The sequence below is a fragment of the Somniosus microcephalus genome, chromosome 11 (genome assembly GCF_052327205.1).
Source record: "Somniosus microcephalus isolate GS21.2 chromosome 11, FLI_Smic_1.0, whole genome shotgun sequence".
Lineage (NCBI taxonomy): Eukaryota > Metazoa > Chordata > Chondrichthyes > Squaliformes > Somniosidae > Somniosus > Somniosus microcephalus.
Window position 1 is genome coordinate 188565383 of NC_140997.1, and position 21526 is coordinate 188586908.

Consider the following 21526-nt stretch of genomic DNA (forward strand, 5'->3'; position numbering starts at 1 on the left):
ATTTTCTGTACTTTACTTTTCAATCTGTATGTAAAAATGAACTGTAATGGTTAAAAAAATCAACCTGAAGCAATTAAAAACCATGTAACCCTTTATTAAAGCATTAATCAGTGAAAATTGCATTAGTTAAGTCACACACATTCGGCAACCATGTCCTAGTACAACATGCAGAATCCCAGCAGAATACCTCACACGTGAGAACGAAGAACACTGCATCAAAGTGACCTCTGTAAAATCATACAATTAAGAAGATAATTTTATTGCAGTAATTCGATGTGTTCAGTAATTTACTCCATATAAAAACATCTTTTGATGGTACTAATGCAAATTAGTCAGAGAGAGGATAACTGCAGCAGTATCAAACTACAGTCGCTATCCAAAAACCCAGTACCATACATTCTGGTTGTAAGTTGCATCTTAATATGTTTTATATCATCCAAACACAGGGAAGTGTACATCAGTGCAAACTTTTTGTTTTTCAAACTATAATGGCAACCATAATGGGTGAAAAACATATATAATTTATTCACTAATGTATATATATTGCGTTATCTAAAGCAAAACTGTATCTTCCTACTTGCATTCAAAAATGCCCTTTCATTTTTCTTGACTGCCACTGTGATGTGTTGCTCAATAATCACAGTCAGCCATCCAATCATACAATCATGTTTCAAGAAATCATCCGTGACATTATACAATTTTCAATACTTGGTAGAATATGAAATAAGTAGTCTATTTCTAGAGGTTTGAGATTTTTCATATTTTTTTAATTTTTTTTAACTCCCCTCGCCTGGAGGAAACCAGGTGGGGGAGGCAGTTAAAATGGGAGTGGCAGACTTGCCCATTCCTTTCCCGCCCCAATCTAACCAACTGCAATTTTAAACTGCAGGTCACATCCAATAATGTATTTCGCTTCAGGTTACTTGAAGATTCTGACTTGAAGATTTCTGAATTACTTTAGTTCCAATAACAAACTACCATTTCTGTAATATTTCCTTACATCCCATCCTAACTATGACCCCAATTCGAACTCAGAATGCGTTTTGGGCAGGTGGGTTGAGTTTGAAACACAAATGCTGCCCCAGAAAACAGGCCTAGTGTATTTTAATTTCCATTAGAATCTCATGGGCAGGTTTCTCACTCAATTCGCTGGCACAACAGGAAACCCACATCCGGAGTGCAATTTCCAGCGGGTCAGTCAGAGGCCTATTTGAAGCAGTAGTGTACCTCTTAAAGCATTGTCTTCTGCCTCTTGAATAAAATTTGCTGCACAGAGAAGGGGGCCTGTTGCAGAAACAGGCCCCCAGGTTCTCTGAAGCCTCTCCAGAGGTCCTGCTGGAAGAGATCAGGGCGAGGAGGGAAGTTTTCCTTTCCAGCCAGTGTCAGGGGGATCCCGAAACACCTAGTCCAAGCATGGAGAGTCAATTTACAGGTTTCAGCTCTGTGAACATCACCGCCTGGTCATGGATGCAGTGCAAGACGCGCTTCAATGATGGCAAGAGTAACCAGTACAGCTCTTCATTTCTCCATCTCTCTCAACAACACATAGCAACAGTCCTTCCCCCTCCCCCAGCACTCTCAACAATTCCCTCCCCTCTGTCGCACCCAGCACAAGGTGACAGTATTAGGATAATAGCAAAATACTGCAGATGCTAGAAATCCAAAATAACAACAGAAAATGCTGGAAAAACTCAGCAGGCCAGGCAACATCCGTGGAGAGAAATTAGAGCTGATGTTTCGGGTCGAAACCCTTTTTCAAAACTGGAAAGGAAATAAAATAGATCGAAGTCAGGGCTGCGATAGAACAAAAGAAGTAAAAGAGACATTAAGAGGTATTCAAAACCAGACGAGATGTTAATAGGACAGTGGAGACAAAAGACGGCTCAGATTAGGTGTGAAGTGTACTGGCAGGATAAGAGACAGCTGCCATGTGGGAGAGAGAAGAGAGGGGAAAAAAAGGAAAGGTGGGGGGGAAGGGAAGACCCAAAACAAAGGGGTGGAAAAAAATATAAGTAAAAATGTAATGGGGGCCGAGGTTATGATCTGAAATTGTTGAACTCGATATTGAGTCCGGAAGGCTGCAAAGTGCCTAATCGGAAGATGAGGTGCTGTTCCTCGAGTTTACGTTGAGCTTCCGTGGAACAATGCAAGAGGCCAAGGACGGTGAGGTCCGAATGGGAATGGAGCAGTGAATTAAAATGACAGGCAACCGGAAGCTCGGGGTCACCCTTACGGACTGAACGGAGGTGTTCCGCAAAGCGGTCACCAAATCTGCGTTTGGTCTCCCCAATGTAGAGGAGACCGCGTCGTGAGCAGCGAATACAGTATACTAGATTGCAAGAAGTACAAGTAAATCACTGTTTCACCTGGAAGGGGTGTTTGGGGCCCTGGACAGTGGGAAGGGGGGAGGTATAGGAGCAGGTGTTACATCTCCTGCGCTTGCACGGGAAGGTGCCAGGCAAAGGGGAAGGGCTGTTGGGGGTGATAGAGGAGTGGATTAGGGTGTCTCGATTAGCACTGATCATTCTCATTATAAACACACATTCACCTCTTGCTTGCTCCCTTCACAGCAGCCACTAGCATCATTCGCTTCTCACTTGGTAGTTTTTGCAGAATCACCAACTTCTCTCATGGCTCCTATGGCTCCTTCCTCACTTCACACTCCACACACCTGCTTTTAATGCATCATCTCCCCATCTTAATTGCCTCTTGCTTCATCTCCCTCTCAGCATATGCACAACAAGCAGAAGCCCCGCACATCTGCATTCTCCTTTGTAGGAGACACTCGCTAACTCTCGCCCTCTTTCTCTGCAGGACAAGATAGTGCACAGTATCAGGGAGAGGAGAACAATTAGGGGGGAAACAACCGACCTTATGAAACTCTCCGAGCTGGAGCAGCAAGTGCTGGAGATCAGTGGCCCCTCCAGACAGCATAGGAGATTTTGAGGCTGGCGGCTTCTGTGAACAGGGTCTTTGACCATTACTTGTACCCCTTCATGACCCTCCGAAAACACACAAACACACAGTTTGACTATATCAAGCTGCATTGTGATGCCTGTCATCTGTTACTGTTCAGCCTCTCAGGGCCATCCTAACTCTTGCTCCTTCTCGCTTTCCTCCAGGTCTTCCTCAATAGCCATGACCAGCAGAGGAGGAGAATCCTTCTCAGGAGGTGCTATCACGCACTGCATCACTCCCAACCACCTCCAGGGATGTTGCAGCTGGGCCCTCCCAACAGGAGCCCATGTTCACAGCCTTTGCAGCTTTGGCTCAAATGGCTGCCATGCAGATTCTGGGCTCAAACCTGTGTTCCGCCTTAGAGAGGAAGATGTCCACCTTGGACAGATTGATGTAGCAAATAGATAGGGACATTCAAGGAGTCACTCATCTTCTGCAGTCTGCTCTCCCACAGAAGTGATGTGCCCCAGTCTCTTGGGAAATGCAGGAATGACACATGTTGCCCTCTCTCAGGATGTCAGACTGTTTGCTTCCTTATCAATTCCTCAACCAATGCCAACCATGGCGCCAGAAATCCAGCTGGGCTGAAGTGCTGGTGTCTGCAGCCGTGCCTTCAGAGTCTTGAGCTCCCAGAAGTTGCCAGCCACAAGTATCACAAGGGTCCCCACATGAGCAACAGCAGCCTTCCATAAGCTCTGCTGAAGCCACTGGGGGAGTACTTTGTAGGAACAGTCGAGTTAGTAAACATTCTTTTAAGAAAAGCACTATCTGTTGATTATTTGGGTGACAAAAGAATTCACTTCATTATTGTGTTTGTAATTCAAATCAATGATGTGGCCCACATTGCTGGGAGCCCCCAGAGCGATCAAGGCACCTGACTTTTTGCTTCAAAATGCCAAGGGTTTGCTTTATGATGTTCCTAGTGGCCCCATGGCTTTCATTGTACCTGTGTTGTTAAGGTGTAGTGGAGTTATGGAGGGGTGTTATCATCCATGTGTGGAGGAGGTATCCCTTGTCCCCAAGCAGCCATCCTCTGATATTCCTGGATGGGTGAAAAAGTTAGGGGATGGATGAAGATATCGTGCCAACTATTAGCGTAACTGCAGCAGACTTGGATTATCCTTCTGCGGTGATCACACATCAGTTGAACGTTGATGGAGTGGAAGCCCTACCTGTTCACACAAATTGCTGGTTCATCTTCTGGTGCCCTGATAGCTACATGAGTGCAGTCTATTTTGTCCTAATAGACAGGAAAATAGGATCAGGAGAAGGCCATTCAGCCCCTTGGGCCTATTCTATTAGATTACTGGTGACCTGTACCTCAACTCCATTTACCTGCCTTTTCTCCATACCCATTGCTACACTTACCCTAACATACATATGGGAACTGATCTTGTTCCTACAAATAATATTTGTGAGTGGCATCATGCAAAGGAGGGACCAAGGATGGAATCTAGGGTTATTTAACAAGTAATGGACTCAAAAAATGAAGCAAAGCACATTTGAAAGGAAAGATGATTCTTAAAATGGGACAGTAGTAAGTGGAATACATCAACAAGGTTCTCGTAGGGAGGACACCATTACTACTTTTCCTTTAATAAGTACCTCTGTTTTAATATTACCATACTAGTTAACAGAAGAATAGGTCATGTACAATCTATCATGTCCAATCTTCGACATACCACTCGACTTCTGGAGGCCATCCAGCAAGTGCCAAAATAGAAGCGTCTGCAAAGATGACTAACATGAGGGATGCAGTAACGGGACTTATTCTAGAAGTCACCAGACCAATATTCATCTGATTTCTGAGTTCAGCACAACTATGGCAGTCACTGACCAATCAATTCAATGACCCTCTTTAAAGCAGAAGCCATGACAAACCCTTTTAAGGGGTGGATGACCCATCGAAACTGAACATTTTCAACAAAAATTAACAAATTAACTATTATGTCATCTGATCCTGGGCCTTAGGGTACTAAATTGTGAAAGGATACTCAGAGATTGAATTTTTCTTTGGAAAAAAGATTGAGGAAGTCCATGAATAGGTCTTTAAAATGCTGAAAGGCATGGATAATACAAATGAAAGCACGTTTTTTAATCTGGAGTGTGAGCATAGAACAAGAGGACACACTAGAAAATGAATAATGCAAAAGCAAAATGAGAGATTAAGACAAATTATTTTCCCCACAGAGTTCTTATCAGGTGGAACAGACTCCCAGCAAAAGCAGCTAATTCTCTGTCAATTAATTCCTTTGAGAAAGAACTGGAAAATTACCTGCTTAACAAAAATAAATTTAAGGTTATAACAGTAAGTAAAAGATGAAGTTCCAATGCCCCATGGAACAAATTGTTCCAAAGTATACTAGTGCATGGAAATCTCATATTTTGGAAAGCAAGCAGTTATGGATCAACATCATAGGATGCAAGGTTAGACATATTCTGGATTTTCATTGGATTACACTGCAAAAACCAAGAAGAAATTTAACTGTATCTACCCTGAGAACAATAAATCGGGTAGAGTTCATGGTGGGAAAATTGTGTGAGCAGTGGAAAGTCGGCTGAATGCTCTTTTTTTATACCATGCTTGAAGAGTGAATTCCATTTTAAATCTGCTACCAAAGGTGAGTATAAATGGATCACTGAAGTCAATTACTCAAGTTTCTTTGCCTAAAAATGTAGGTACATTTTGAACAATACACAACATAAGATATAACACAGGGATTCCCTTCTCACAGTTTACTGATGTAGATTTGCATGTGTGCAAGATAATGTTGTGCACGTTGCCACTTACCATTTCTGTATATCCCATTAACTGCGACAGCCAGCATGGCTCTGCCTATCTTAATAAAGCTGCTTCATGTGGATTTAATTTCAGGAACTGGTACTACATCAATATATATAATACATGGGCATAAATGTGATTATTTGGAAAGGGCTTGGGGAATATAACAACATAGGTTTTACCAGACATAAGTATAACTGTGGAATATCCCAGCTACATCATGCAGGTTTTTTGCTTCACAAATTTGTGGATTCAATGTTCAAACAAAGAGACCAATATCCCAAGCCAGTGCTTTGACAGTTAATTTTTTTTAATGAATTGCAGAGGTGATAGGCCGTGTATTTTTGCTTCACCAGCAGCTAGAAAAGCTATAATGAGTGGGTGCTTTAGCTTCTCTTCTCCAAAATGGGGTGAAAACATCGCAAGTCTACTGTATATAGATGCTTCTTTCCACAGAGCTATTAACCACAATACCTGCTACGATTCTATACAGAAAAATAGATTGCCACCAAGATTCTCATCCCTCCCCAAATATAGATTCTTTTCTTCATATTGTACCTCGGTTTACATATTGCTGTAATCAGTGTACTTTTAAAAGAAAAAAAACATTAACAATTATAATCGTGCGTATTGGTATGGTAATTTTACACACTTCAGGATTAGGTTAGGTGCACAGGAGTTTTCTACCCACTCTGCAGTGTCTGTGGCTTGGGTCCCTATTCTTGTGGTACCTAAAGCAGTGGCAGTGTGCTCCCATCTGTTTTTTTAATTAAGGCAATATATGCCATTTGTCTAAATCAGGTTTGCTGCATATTTTTCAGGCTGCTTTTTGTAAAATCTATATTTGAAGACATGTGATGAACTACATTCTCCCAGAGTTCGTGTTCCAGTTCTATAAACCTTATACATGGTTGAGAAAAAGAGTTCTAAAGTGGAAAAGGTACCTCGAGTGTCCAGACTGATATATTTCTTGTGTAAAAGTTTCTATTAAACCTGCAAAAAATCTGAACATTCATCTTCTGAAGTGACAGAACCTATTTGGTGATGCAGCAATTCCCTCCCGCCAAAACTGTTCTTCTAATAGTCCTTGTTAATAGTCAAACTGAACACAGAATCTTTCAAGCAATAAAACACAATTCATCATACATACTGTCAGCAGCTAATATTCTGTGCCTCATATGCAAGCCATAAAGCACCCAAGATATATTTATCATCTCACCATTTCTACCTCACTTGACTTTTACTGTGACCAAGAACAGTTTCAGTATTACCAAACTGCTCCTCTGAAACCAATTATTTTACATTTTTCAACCAGTTTCCAGAGGATCATTTTCAAATTGCAGGAAATGCATCTAAACTGATTTTGAAACTATTTAGTTTACAAAATATATTTTGAATGATAGAACTATAACTTTGCCTTATCCCTTTCTTTCTCAGACAATACAGATCCCAAATAAATGCACATCTCTACATTCTGCTGGAGCAATGAATGAGGAAGGATAGCTAAGTTTCTGTTCAATGAAGTTGTACACATGTGTAGTTATCATTCCACCAGAATATCCAGATTTAAAAGCAAATTACGACAGGAAATAAAAGGATTACTAAAACAAAATGCTCGCTCGGTTAAAGTATTCAGTTGGGAGGAGAGCAGTGGTCAATATTGGTCCTGAAACAGGACCTAAATAATTGGGCAAGTTAGACAGGCTGAAAGGCTCTTTTGTACTTTTACATGCTTAATGGCCCGAATTTTGTGGTCAGCAGTGAAGGGACGAAGCTCGCCGCTGACCTTGGAAAAAATCTGCCCACAAAGATTTAGCGGGCTCTGGGTGCCGATTTCCCCTATTGGAACATGACTTGGAATCTAGCACCATCTATAGGGGATTTGCGGGCTCCAGCAACAGTGATGTCATCAAGCAGGCTGAGCAGCCAATCAGACTGAAGAATTTCAGACAGCAAACCAGGAAGTAAAAAGTATGGATTATATATCACTTTTTAGTCATTTTACAGAAAGTGAAATAACGATTGGGACATACACATGGGATTAAGGTAGAAGCTGAAAGATCATAAACAAACTTAAAAAAATGTTTTAATATTATTTTTAAAACAATGGAATTTTTACCATAGAATGGAGGGAATGACACTCCACACTTATAAAATTAGTTTTTCAGGGCCAGAGAAGTTGTTTAGAAGTAATTATGACTTAGTGCGCTGTTAAAAACTCAGTTATACCTCATTCAACAAGGCTTAACATTTTCAATGGTTTTTACAGCAAGAATCGTGCGTTAAAAGTTGAGGTTCATGTCAAATCACTGATTTGGTGCTGATTGCAGCTGCAAGGACTGCAACAGTGTACCCGGGTACCACTGACAGCAACTTCCGGAGTTCCGCTTTTAACTGTGCATGTGCAGACACCAGAAGTTGCTGTCTGTTTTACACAGTAATGACAGCGAAGTTGGACAGTTCCGCCGTCATTACATCCGCAAATTCCTGGCCATTATCTTCATGATTGGAATCACAACTTAAACATTCTTCTTTTATAGCCGCTATCCATCTTTTAGTAAAAAAGAAATTGAGATTTGGTGTTCTTGGTGATACAACATATTAGCCTCGATTTTAAGTCAGGTGAGAATCGGGCAAGCGAAGGCCAAGGAGAGTGATAAACTATCTTGACCTCGGCAGCATGAGGCCCAGGCAATTTAAACTTCTGGGCCACATGTGTATGTCTGTGGTCAGTTTCCTGTCTGAAACCGGCAGGAAGCAGAATGTCGGGGCGGGGACCAAAGCAGGCTGGTAAGTCGTGGTAATGGGGTTTCGGGAGGGCCTCAACTTTTCTTGTGGTACCCAGAGAAGCAAATAAACTTACCTGTTTGGGATTCGTCTGGCCCTGACTCTTCTTTCTGCTAGGTGCACCTGGTGGGAAAGCTACAATGGCTTCCTCGGTCAGGCCACTGGTTAAAACAACAATTGGACCCCGATTACATCACTGGGGCTTGATTTGCATATTTAAAGAGGACCCCACTGTTTTCCAGTGAATGTCCTTCCTGCATGCTGAGAAGAGCATGTTAAAATGGAAGCCTGCCTTAAGGGACCAGGACGTTAGCGGGTAAGTCTCCTGGGCAATTTTAACTGACCGCCCAGTTTCTGCCAGACAGCCAGAGTTAAAATCGCCCCTTTTGTTATAATAAGTTATGAGTTAGTATATAAGAGTCCCCAAAAATTGTAGGAAGCACACAGAAAAGGCAAGGGAAATGTCTAAGATCAAGTAAACATGGGCTGCTCTTTCACAGTTGCTTGTGGTAACATATCCCTTTCTGTCAGTGGATAATTTGTTCCATATGAGTTCGGGTGGAGCAGGGGCAGAATAGGACCTGGAAAAGGGGAAGTAAACCCAAATCAAAAGTGCCAAGGAAATCAGTAGGAGCTCAGTCTGGTTAAAGTCAAATTCACATTTGCTTTGCACAAACAAATCTTAACCGCTTCTACTCTTTCCCCAAAGAAAAAGGGACATTTTGATTACTGGTCGATGCTTCATTGTGTTGGCTGTTGCGACACTGATGCATTAAAATTAACCTCAGTTGCCCTATGCTGGGGGGAAAATGGTGGGTAAAAATCATGTTTGTTAATTCTGATTGCTATTTAATGATACTTGTAGGAAAAGTGCAAGTCTATGGATGTCAGGTGAGAACAAATTGGGATTGACTGTGGTGCCTTTCATGGTTAAATAATGACATACAATTTGACATCACTCACGGTCTGGGCTTAGACACTTAAGCAAGGTAACAAAGGGATGCCAGTGTTTGTGGGTCTGTGCACCAGCATAAGAAGCTTATGTGAAAGAGAGAAAATTGAGGGGACAGTTTGAAAATATTTATTACTCGTTAAAAGGCATGGGGTTAAATACTATTCTCATAATTGATTCGCAAACAAATTAGATTGTTTAAGTAGTTTTGTACATAAACTAGGCCCCATTAGATAGTAAAAGTGAATACTTATAATTTGATTCATAATGAGTCTGAAATTCAGAATAGCACGGTCACATTTCTGAATTTTTTGATAACTTTCCCACAAATACGAGTTGGGAAAATAATTACTTTGAATGCGGAGCTTTTAAAAGCAACTTATACGCCATGAGTTTAAAAAAGAGACAAAAGGTAGTTAAATGCTAATAGGAAATTTGTTAATGCTAATAGGAAATTTGTTAAGTAATTTGTTAGTTTGTCTGTGTATGCAGAAAGGTAGCTCTCATCATTGTTTTGGCAAACCCTTCAATCAGTCTGCAATAGGGACAGGCAGAGGATTCTATGAAAGAAACACATACACCGAAGAAGGCAATTGGTATTCCTAGAAGCAAGATGCTGCATAGGCAGGCAGGCAGGCAGCAAGAGGAAGTGAAAGACAGGTGATTGCAGGGAGAGTAGTTGTGCCCTGAGCTGTACAACTGAATGCAGAGGGATTAGTGTGTTTATGTAATATGACTGCGCTGAAGGGGTATAGCATTGTGTGTTCTTTATTTTATGTCATTACACAAATAGAAGTCGTACCAATTGAATTAAGTGACTGATTAAGCTAAAATATGCAGAGCACTAGGCACAATGTGGAAGAAAGCAGCTTGCGATTCCTGCTGGACTTTGCATCATCCTATGCTAACTCAGACTGCCTCCGGAAAAATTGAAGAAATACATATGCAAAATACAGATATCTAGTTCAGGTCACAACAGGGTTCTATTGTTGGTCCCACAATCGTGTACGTAGATATAGGGGAGAGTCAACTCCTATAAACTCAAACAACTTACAGGGTTGACTGATGCCACTGAACCTGAGAAGGTATCTACAGCAGACTTCAATTTATAACCAGCACACTTAATAAACATCCACAGAAAATCAACAACTTGCATTTATATATTGGCCTGGAATTTGCAGTTGGCGACGAAGGAACGACGCTCACCGTTCACCTCGCCGTCAACTGCCCACAAACATTTTGCGAGCATTTGAGTGGAGACTTGCTCCAACCAGAGCCAGTGCGGCGCCCTCTACAGGGAATCTGTGGCGTGTGTGAGCAGAAAAAGAAACAGTGAGGCTCTTCAACCCGACTGAGACACGCAGGCTTTTCTGGGGGTCAGCGGGGGAGTTTGGAGGCGGGTCGGCTGGGGAAATGTTTTCTTTTGACAGCGGGTAGGGAACCCGCTGTCAAACCGCCTCCACGCTAGTCTCCCAGATGTCGGGCCTGTCATCGCAGAACAGACCCGACACCAAGTGGTGAGAGAGGCAATTTACATAATTAGAGAGATTGTTAAGAGGCAATGAACTAGCATTTTGTGCTTACCTTTAGAATTTTAGAGTTCGCCAATGGCTTCCCCACTGCTCGGGGATCATGTCAGATAAGGAGGTCGGGTGTTGTGTCAACATGTGATAATTTCTTTACTTGACTACGGGAACGGTAGCACAGTAGTTATGTTACTGGACTAGTAATCCAGAGACCTGGACTAATGATCTGAAGACAGGAGTTCCATGGCAGCTGGGAAATTTAAATTCAGTTAATTAAATAAATCTGGAATGAAAAGCTAGTATCAGTAATGGTGACCATGAAACTATCGGATTGTCGTAAAAACCCATCTGGTTCAATAATGTCGTTTAGGAAAGGACATTTGCTGTCCTTACCTGGTCTGGACTATATGTGATTCCAGACCCACAGCAATGTGGTTGACTCTTAACTGCCCTCTAAAATGGCCTAGCAAGCCTCTCAGTTGTGAAAACCAGTAAGAATAAAACCGAACGGACATGACAACGGCACACCCAGCCCAGTCAACCCTGCAAAGTCCTCCTCACCAACATCTGGGGACTTGTGCCAAAATTGGGAGAGCTGTCCTCCAGAGTAGTCAAGCAACAGCCTGACAGTCATACTCACAGAATCATACCTTTCAGCCAATGTCCCAAATTCATCCATCATCATCCCTGGGTATGCCCTGTCCCATTGGCAGGACAGACCCACCAGGGGTGGCGGCAGCACAGTGGTATACAGTCGGGAAGGAGTGGCCCTGGGAGTCCGCAACATTGAATCCAGACCCCATGAAGTCTCATGGCTTCAGGTCAAGCATGGACAAGGAAACCTCCTGCTGATTACCACCTGAATCAGTACTCCTCCATGTTGAACACCACTTGGAAGAAACACTGAGAGTAGCAAAGGCACAGAATGTACTCTGGGTGGGGGGCTTCAATGCTCATCACAAAGAGTGACTCGGTAGCACCACCACTGACCGAGCTGGCCTAGTCCTGAAGGACATAGCGACCAGTCTGGGCCTGCGACAGATGGTGAGAGAAACAACACGAGGGAAAAACCTACTTGACCTCATCCTCACCAGTCTACCTGTCGCAGATGCATCTGTCCATGACAGCACTGGTAGCAGTGACCACCGCATAGTCATTGTGGAGATGAAGTCCCGTCTTCACACTGAGGACACCCTCCATCGTGTTGTGTGGCACTACCACTGTGCTAAATGGGATAGATTCAGAACAGATCTAGCAGCTCAAAACTGTGCATCCATGAGGTGCTGTGGACCATCAGCAGCAGCAGAATTGTATTCCACCACAATCTGTAACCTCATGGCCCGGCATATCCCTCACTCTACCATTACCATCAAGCCAGGGGACCAACCCTGGTTCAATAAGGAGTGTAGAAGAGCATGCCAGGAGCAGCACCAGGCGTACCTAAAAATTAGGTGCCAACCTAGGGAAGCTGCAACACAGGACTACATGCATGCTAAACAGCAGAAGCAGCATGCTATAGGCAGAGCTGAGCGATCCCACAATCAACGGATCAGATCAAAGTCCTGCCACATCCAGTCATGAATAGTGGTGGACAATTAAACAACTAACGAGAGGAGGAGGCTCCATGAATATCCGCGTTCTCAATGATGGCGGAGCCCAGCACACGAGTGCAAAAGACAGGGCTGAAGCATTTGCAACCATCTTCAGCCAGAAATGCCAAGTGGATGATCCACATTGGCCTCCTCCCGAGGTCCCCACCATCACAGAAGCCAGTCTTCAGCCAATTCGATTCACTCCACATGATATCAAGAAACGGCTGTGCGCACTGGATACAGCAAAGGCTAAAGGCCCCGAGAACATCTCGGCTGTCGTGTTGAAGACTTGTACTCCAAAACTAGCCGCGCATCTAGCAAAGCTGTTCCAGTACAGCTGCAACACTGGCATCTACCCGAAAATGTGGAAAACTGCCCAGTTATGTCCTGTCCACAAAAAGCAGGACAAATCCAATCCAGCCAATGACCACGGCATCAGTCTATTCTCAATCATCAGCAAAGTGATGGAAGGTGTCATCGACAGTGCGATCAAGTGGCACTTACTCACCAATAACCTGCTCTCTGATGCTCAGTTTCGATTCTGGCAGGACCTCTTGGCTCCAGACCTCATTACAGCCTTGGTCCAAACATGGACAAAAGAGTTGAATTCCAGAGGTAAAGTGACATCAAGGTGGCATTTGACCATGTGTGGCATCAAGGAGGCCAAGTAAAACTGAAGTCAATGGGAATCAGGGGGAAAACTCTCCAATGGCTGGAGTCATACCTAGCAGAAAGGAAAATGGTTGTGGTGATTGGAGGTCTATCATCACAGCCCCAGGACATCACTGCAGGAGTTCCTCAGGGCAGTGTCCTAGGTCCAACCATCTTCAGCTGCTTCATCAATGACCTTTCCTCCATCATACGGTCAGAAGTAGGGATGTTCGCTGATGACTGCACAGGGTTCAGTGCAATTTGCAACTCCTCAGATAATGAAGCAGTCCATGCTCGCATGCAGCAAGACCTGGCCAGCACTCAGGCTTGGGCTGATAAGTGGCAGGTAACATTCATGCCACACAAATGCCAGGCAATGACTAGCTCCAACGAGTGAGCGTCTAACCACCGCTCCTTGACATTCAATGGCATTACCATCACCGAATCCCCCACCATCAATATCCTGGGGGGGGGTCACCATTGACCAGAATCTTAACTGGACCAGCCACATAAATACTGTGGCAACAAGAGCAGGTCAGAGGCTGGGCATTCTGCGGCAAGTGTCTCATCTCCTGACTCCCCAAAGCCTTTCCACCATCTACAAGGCACAAGTAAGGAGAGTGATGGAATACTCTCCACTTGCCTGGATGAGTGCAGCTCCAACAACACTCAAGAAGTTCAACACCATCCAAAACAAAGCAACCCGCTTGATTGGCATCCCATCCACCACCTTAAACATTCACTCCCTCCACCACTGGCGTACCGTGACTGCAGTATGTACTATCTACAAGATGCACTGCAGCAACTCGCCAAGGCTTCTTTGGCAGCACCTCCCAAACCCGCGACCTCTTCCACCTAGAAGGACAAGGGCAACAGGCGCATGGGAACACCACTACCTCCAAGTTCCCCTTCAAGTCACACACCATCCTGACTTGGAAGTATATCGCCGATCCTTCATCGTCGCTGGGTCAAAATCCTGGAACTCCCTACCTAACAGCACTGTGAGAGTACCTTCACCACATGGACTGCAACGGTTCAAGAAGGCGACTCACCACCACCTTCTCAAGGGCAACTAGGGATGGGCAATAAATGCTGGTCTTGCCAGCGACGCCCACATCCCATGAACTAATAAAAAAATTAAAAGCTCCTATTTCATAGGTGTTCACTTTCCAAGGTTAGAAGCTGTTACTTACTGCAGACAGATTGAGCTTTATGCAGCTTGCAAGTGTTTGGAGCAAATTCTCTATCCAGTGTCACCTAATTGGAACAAGCTCTCTCACCGTTAACAGATTGCTTCTGTCATCTCAACCTCACCTGCCATCTATTCCATCAGCATCGTTGCCCTTGAAAAAATCTCACCTTGGTCCTCAGAATCCCACCACGATCAGCCCCAACACCAGCAGCACCAGGCACACCAGCAGCACCGACAACAACACCAACCTTCTCCGCAATCAGCTGGTGCTACACAGGACACAGGGCATCAGCACCCGACCATACTGCTGCCCGGGACGCCAGGGATGGCCTCACCATAGCCAGATTTACTTCACATGATGCCCCAGGTTGGGACCACCCCACACCAACACCAGAAAGCATCTCTACAATGCTCAAGCCATTCCTTTCACACTCATGACCATTGCAGGGGATACCGTTATGTCTCACCATTCAGTGCAACTCACTAAGCCACTTCCAAAGATGCACAAAAATCTGTCCCAGAACGCAGTGTTGAAAATAAAGGTTTCAACATTTGGACAGGTTGGGTGATTGGGCAGATGCATGGCAGATGCAGTATAATGTGGATAAATGCGAGGTTATCCACTTTGGTGGCAAAAACAGGAAGGTAGATTATTATCTGAACAGCACTAGATTGGGAGAAGGGGAAGTGCAACGAGACCTGGGTGTCCTTGTGCACCAGTCACTGAAGGTAAGCATGCAGGTGCAGCAGGCGGTTAAGAAGGCAAATGGTATGTTGGCCTTCGTAGCGAGAGGGTTCGAGTACAGGAACAAGGATGTCTTGCTGCAGTTGTACAGGGCCTTGGTGAGACCACACCTTGAGTATTGTGTGCAGTTTTGGTCGCCTTATCTGAGAAAGGATGTTCTTGCCATGGAGGGAATGCAGCGAAGATTCACCAGACTGATACCTGGGATGGCAGGAATGATGTATGAGGAGAGATTGGGTCGATTGGGCTTATACTCGCTGGAGTTTAGAAGAATGAGAGGGGATCTCATTGAAACTTATAAAATTCTAACAGGACTAGACAGACTAGATGCAGGAAGGATGTTCCCGATGGCGGGGGAGTCCAGAACCAGGGGTCACAATCTAAAGATAAGGGATACACCATTTAGGACAGAGATGAGGAGGAATTTCTTCACCCAGAGAGTGGTGAACCTGTGGAATTCTCTACCACAGAAGGCAGTTTAGGCCAATTCATTAAATATATTCAAGAAGAAGTTAGATACATTTCTTAATGCTAAAGGGATCAAGGGATATGGGGAGAAGGCAGGGACAGGGTACTGAGTTTGGATGATCAGCCATGATCTCACTGAATGGCAGAGCAGGCTCGAGGGGCCGAGTGACCTACTCCTGCTCCTATCTGCTATGTTTCTATGTTTCAATGTTTGACAGCACATAAACAGAAACTTCACATGAACATTGGCTAAAACACCCAAGTGCCTGCCCTTGTGTGTTGTTAGTTGGTATGATTGGACTAGGATGAGGGTGAGTGTGAGGATTGGCTAGTGAAATGGGGATGTGATAATATAGATAGCGAGGGATGGGTGGAGGTGCAAGGTGTGTTGGTGTGAGTAAGGATGTGCAGGAGTAGGGTAGGGAAGGCAGAGTGATGGGGATGTGATGAGTGGCGCAGCAGGATGAGATTGAGTATGGCTTTGTACTAACGTTTCGTGATCTACTGAGATCATTGAAAGGTTTGTGCCACTGCAGCCTGGTCCTCCTGACGACATCCCTGCTTGTGCCTTCCTGTGCAATGTGTAACCAGGCTGCGTTGTTCTCCTGGGGAGGTCTCTTCTGCCAATGGGAAGGGAAGAGGACCTCCCTATGTGCTGTGACTCCCTCCATAAGCATATGGAGGGAGTCATGGGAGAGCCTGGGTGCAGCCCTGCACCTCTGTGCAGTGATTGTCAGTGTTTGCAGCACTTCAATGCTGTAGAACACCGACAGCAGAACTGTCAAAAACAATTTGCGCATGGCCCCTTTAAGGAAACCGGCTGATGACGTGTCATCAAGCCTGCTTCCTTCAACTGGCCGGCAAACGCGCTGGGCGGGGCTAACAAGCCCAATCAGCATAAAATTCTTTTCACAGAACAGGATGGAGCCAGCAGCAGAGTTGCACACCGCCACCGACCCCAGCTGCCCCGGTAGGCGAAATCACGGCCGCAGAGTCTAAACCAGGAAGAATAAATTAGATTTAAATCAAGTACAGAAAGCAGAATAAACATTGGAAAAGACAGATGGGATTAAGAGAGAGAAATAAAAGAGACAGACAGAAAAAGTAAAACAAACATTTTATTTTAATTTTCTTTTGAAATCTCCAACACTAATTAACTTCTGAAGGAATGATACTCCACATTTGTAAAATTAAATTTTATGGGCCAGAGTCGTTGTTTGGCAGTAATTATCACTTGTTACACCGTTAAAAATTCACTTACTCCTGAATTCACCAGCCCATACTTTTGCTGGCTTGTTTAGTGGGTAACTAATAGGTGTATTTACATAGCGCCTTTAACGGAGTAAAACGTCCCAAAGCGCATCATAGGAGCATTATCAAACAAATTTTGACATCGAGCCAGATAAGGAGATATTAGGGCAGAAGAGTTAGGTTTTCAGGAGCATCTTAAAGGAGGAGAGGTAGAGATGCGGAGAGGTTCAGGGAGAGAATTCCAGAGCTTAGGGCTGCGGCAGCAGAATACATGGCTGCCAATGGTGGAGCGTTATAAAACAATTGGGGATGCTCAACAGGCCAGAATTGTAGGAGCGCAGATATATCTGAAGGTTGTAGGGCTGGAGGTGGTTACAGGGATAGGGAGGGGCTAGGGGCCGTGGAAGGATTTGGAAAAAAGAGAATTTTAAAATCAAAGCGTTGCTTAACCGGGAGTCAATGTAAGCCAGCGAGCACAGGGGTAATGGGCGAACAGCACTTGGTGCGAGTTAGGATACGGGCAGCCGAGCTGTGGATGACCTCAAGTTTATGGAGGGTGGAAGTTGGGAGGTCAGCCAGGACTATGTTGGAATAGTTAAGTCTAGAGGTTACAAAGGTACGGATGGGGATTTCAGCAGCAGATGAGCTGAGGCAGGGGCGGAGTCGGACGATGTTTCGGAGGTGGAAATAGATGCTTAGTGACGGCTGGACATATAAGAATGGAACCAGACGAGTGCAGTACCACCCAGCTGGAGGACGGTGGAGAGGCATTGGAGGAGGATGGTGTGGTCAACCGTACCAAAGGCTGCAGACAGATCGAGAAGGACGAGGAGGGATAGTTTACCATCACGGCCATGTAGGATGTCTTTTGTGACCTTGATAAGAGACGTTTCGGTACCGTGGCAGGGGCGGAAACCTGATTGCAGGGATTGAATCACGTCCCCCAACTTCACGCTGTTGCATGTATTTCAATGTCGATCAGGTTCTGTAAAAGGGCAGCCTGTAGAGGAGCACGGTAACTCGGGCTGCAACTTTCGTATTTCTGTGTTTAACTGCGCACGTGCGAACTCCGGAAGTTGCTGTCCGATTTACTCCATAATAAGTGAGCGCTGATGGCCTCGCCATTATTAACACAAAATGCGGACCCACTGTCTTCAAGTGTACAAAATATCCCAAGGCGGTTTACAGAGAGAAATAGTAACATCAGACCATAAACTGTGTGTGTACTTGGCTGCAGAAGAAGCTACTGGAGTACAAAACAAAACAAAACTTCTACAGTAGATAGTATTTAGAAATCGAAGTAAAATGAAGTGCAGGAGGCATTGGTGGATCTTATGGCCAGTCTATGATATATTTAATTTACAACGTACGTCGTGTACTTCATACTTGGGCATCTCCATTCTGTCATGTTTCTAGGCGGCACCTCAAAAGGACTGCCCATTATTTAGCTAGCTGTTATGTCACATACATCACACACTGTCACGGCAGCTGCGTATTTCACCTGTAAATGGGGCTTCAAAAGCTCCAGTTCTTAGCTTTCTGAAAATTTTCAGAGATTCCATCTACTGTCTTGCTCTCTTTTCAGGTCAGTTCTTCAGGCAAGCTTTACTTTTTTTTTTCCACTCTTCAATTTTCAATTTAATATGTTTTCTTAATTTTCAGGTTCTTGCTGTTGTTAGCCTCCTGCCTCTCATCTCCTCTAAAATTTAAAATGCTCCTAAAGTAAAATATAGCAGAGGCTAGAAATCTTAAATAAAAATAGAAAATGCTGAATAATGGAAACAATCTGCAAGTCAGGCAGCATCTGTGGAGAGTGGAAGGTAGGGTTAACGTTTCAGGTCAATTATTCTCACCCCCTGTCCCACTTTTCACTGGCTCTATTGATCTAGAACATCTGCCGGTTTCTCCGAAAAGTAATCGACCTGAATCGACGTTAATTCTACCTTCCTCTTTCCACAGGTGCTGCCTGACCCACTGACTGTTGCTAGAATTTTCAGATTTTTTCCCTTTTTTTTCTATTCGTTTATGGGATGTGGGCGTTGCTGGCAAGGCCAGCATTTATTGCCTATCCCTAATTACCCTTAAGGTGGTGGTGAGCTGCCTTCTTGAACTGCTGCAGTCCGTGTGGTGAAGGTACTCCCACAGTGCTGTTAGGGAGGGAGTTCCAGGATTTTGACTCAGCGACGATGAAGGAATGGTGATATATTTCCAATTCAGGATGCTGTCTGACTTGGAGAGGAACCTTGTCCTTCTTGGTGGATGAGGTCATGGGTTTGGGAGGTGCTATTGAAGAAGCCTTGGCGAGTTGCTGCAGTGTATCTTGTAGATAGTACACATGCAGCCACGGTGCGATGGTGATGGAGAGAGTGCATGTTTAAGGTGGTGGACGGGCTGCTTTGACCTGGATGGAGTCAAACTTCTTGAGTGTTGTGGGAGCTGCACTCATCCAGGCAAATGGAGAGTATTGCATTACACTCCTGACTTGTGCCTTGTAGGTGGTGGAAAGGTTTTGTGGAGTCAGGAGCTGAGACACTTACTGCAGAATACCCAGCCTCTGACCCGCTCTTGTTGCCACAGTATTTATGTGGCTGGTCCAGTTATGTTTTTGGTCAATGGTGACCCCCCAGGATGTTGATGGTGGGGGATTCAGCGATGGCAATACCGTTGAATGTCAAGGGAAGGTGATTAGACTCACGTTTGTTGGAGATAGTCATTGCCTGGAACTTGTGTGGTGTGAATGTTACTTGCCACTTTTTAGCCCAAGCCTGAATGTTGTCCAGGACTTAGGCATGCGGGCATGGACTGCTTCATTATCTGAGGAGTTGCAAATGGCACTGAACACTATGCAGTCATCAGCGAATAACCTCACTTCTGACTCTATGATGGAGGGAAAGTCATTGATGGAGCAGTTGAAGAGGGTTGGGCCTTGGACACTGCCCTGAGGAACTCCTGCAGCGATGTCCCATTATCCCACCTGCTCCCCATTGGGCTGGCTTCTGTCTTTCCTCTTGGGGCTTCCAAGCACCAACCCTCTCCCAGTTAATGGCCACATTTTAAAATTGACAAATTTATAGAAAATTTATATTTATATTAGACCCACTTAAAAAAATCTCCTGCTGCAGGTGCCTGGGCCACGCGCGCACACCTGCCTCTCCACTGGCTACCAACTTCATTGAGGTGTGGCCCCCCACTGACAACTGCGGCTGCAAACACAGCTCTCAATAGTGTTGTCACCACCATTTCCCGTCCCGTCCCGTCCCGCCCCGGGGTGTCCCTTGCTTTGGTCACAACTGTAACCGCAGCCCCTCCTCTAAAGAATATACCCCCTGCCATTGTCTCGAACTGCTTTCTCGTCTTAACAACAGAAAACGCTGGAAAAACTCAGCAAGCCAGGCAACATCCGTGGAGAGAGAAACAGAGTCAACGTTTCAGGTCGAAGACCCTTCGTCAGAACTAAGAAAAAAGCAGGAAATGAAACAGATTAAAAAGCAAGTTTGGGGGCTGGGAAATGGGGGAGGGGATGAAAGAACAAAAGGGAAGGTCTGAGAGAGGTGGAGAGACATTAAGAGATATTCAAGGCGAGACGAGATGGTAATAGGACAGGTAAAGAAACAAAGGATGGCTCTAGATGAAGTGCGAAATCCGTTGGCAGAATGAAAGACAGCTGCCATGTGGGAGAGAAAAAAAAAAGGAAAAGGCACAAACCAAAAGTGTGGATAAAAAATATATAAAAATATGATAGGAGCCGAGGTTCTGATCTGAAATTGTTGAACTCGATATTCAGTCCGGAAGGCTGCAAAGTGCCTAATAGGAAGATGAGGTGCTGTTCCTCGAGCTTACACTGAGCTTCCATGGAACAATGCAAGAGGGTGAGGTCTGAGTGGGAATGGAACGGTGAATTGAAAGGACAGGCAACCGGAAGCTCGGGGTCACCCTTACGGACTGAACGGAGGTGTTCTGCAAAGCGGTCACCCAATCTGCGTTTGGTCTCCCCAATGTAGAGGAGACCACATCGTGAGCAGTGAATACAGTATACTAGATTGCAAGAAGTACAAGTAAATCGCTGTTTCACCTGGAAGGGGTGTTTCGGGCCCTGGACAGTGGGAAGGGGGGAGGTATAAGGGCATGTGTTGCATCTCCTGTGCTTGCACGGGAAGGTGCCGGGCGAAGGGGAAGGGGTGCTGGGGGTGATAGAGGAGTGGACTATGGTGTCTCGAAGGGAGCGGTCACTACGGAATGCTGAAAGGGGAGGGGAGGGGAAGATGTGTTTGGTGGTGGGATCATGTTGGAGGTGGCGGAAATGGCGGAGGATGATCCGTTGAATGTGGAGACTGGTGGGGTGAAAGGTGAGGACAAGGGGAACTCTATCGTGGTTCCGGGAGGGAGGGGCAGGGGTGAGGGCAGAAGTGCGGGAGATAGAACGGACACGGTCGAGGGCCGTGTCAACCATGGCAGAGGGGAATCCTCGGTTGAGGAAAAAGGAAGACATGTCGGAAGCACTGGTGTGCAAGGTGGCATCGTCAGAGAAACTGGGAGAATGGAATAGAGTCCTTACAGGAGGCGGGGTGGGAGGGGTTTCTCGTCTTGTTGGCCCTGACTCGCGATGCCGCAGCCTGAGCCCC

At 45.0% G+C, this 21526-nt stretch overlaps 1 protein-coding gene across 1 annotated transcript in view; it reads right to left on the reverse strand.

Moving 5' to 3' along the window:
* Positions 1-21526, reverse strand: part of LOC147111056 (receptor-type tyrosine-protein phosphatase gamma-like) — a gene marked incomplete at its 5' end in the record, with an annotated part of 521022 nt that overhangs the window by 384369 nt on the left and 115127 nt on the right. The window lies entirely within an intron of this gene.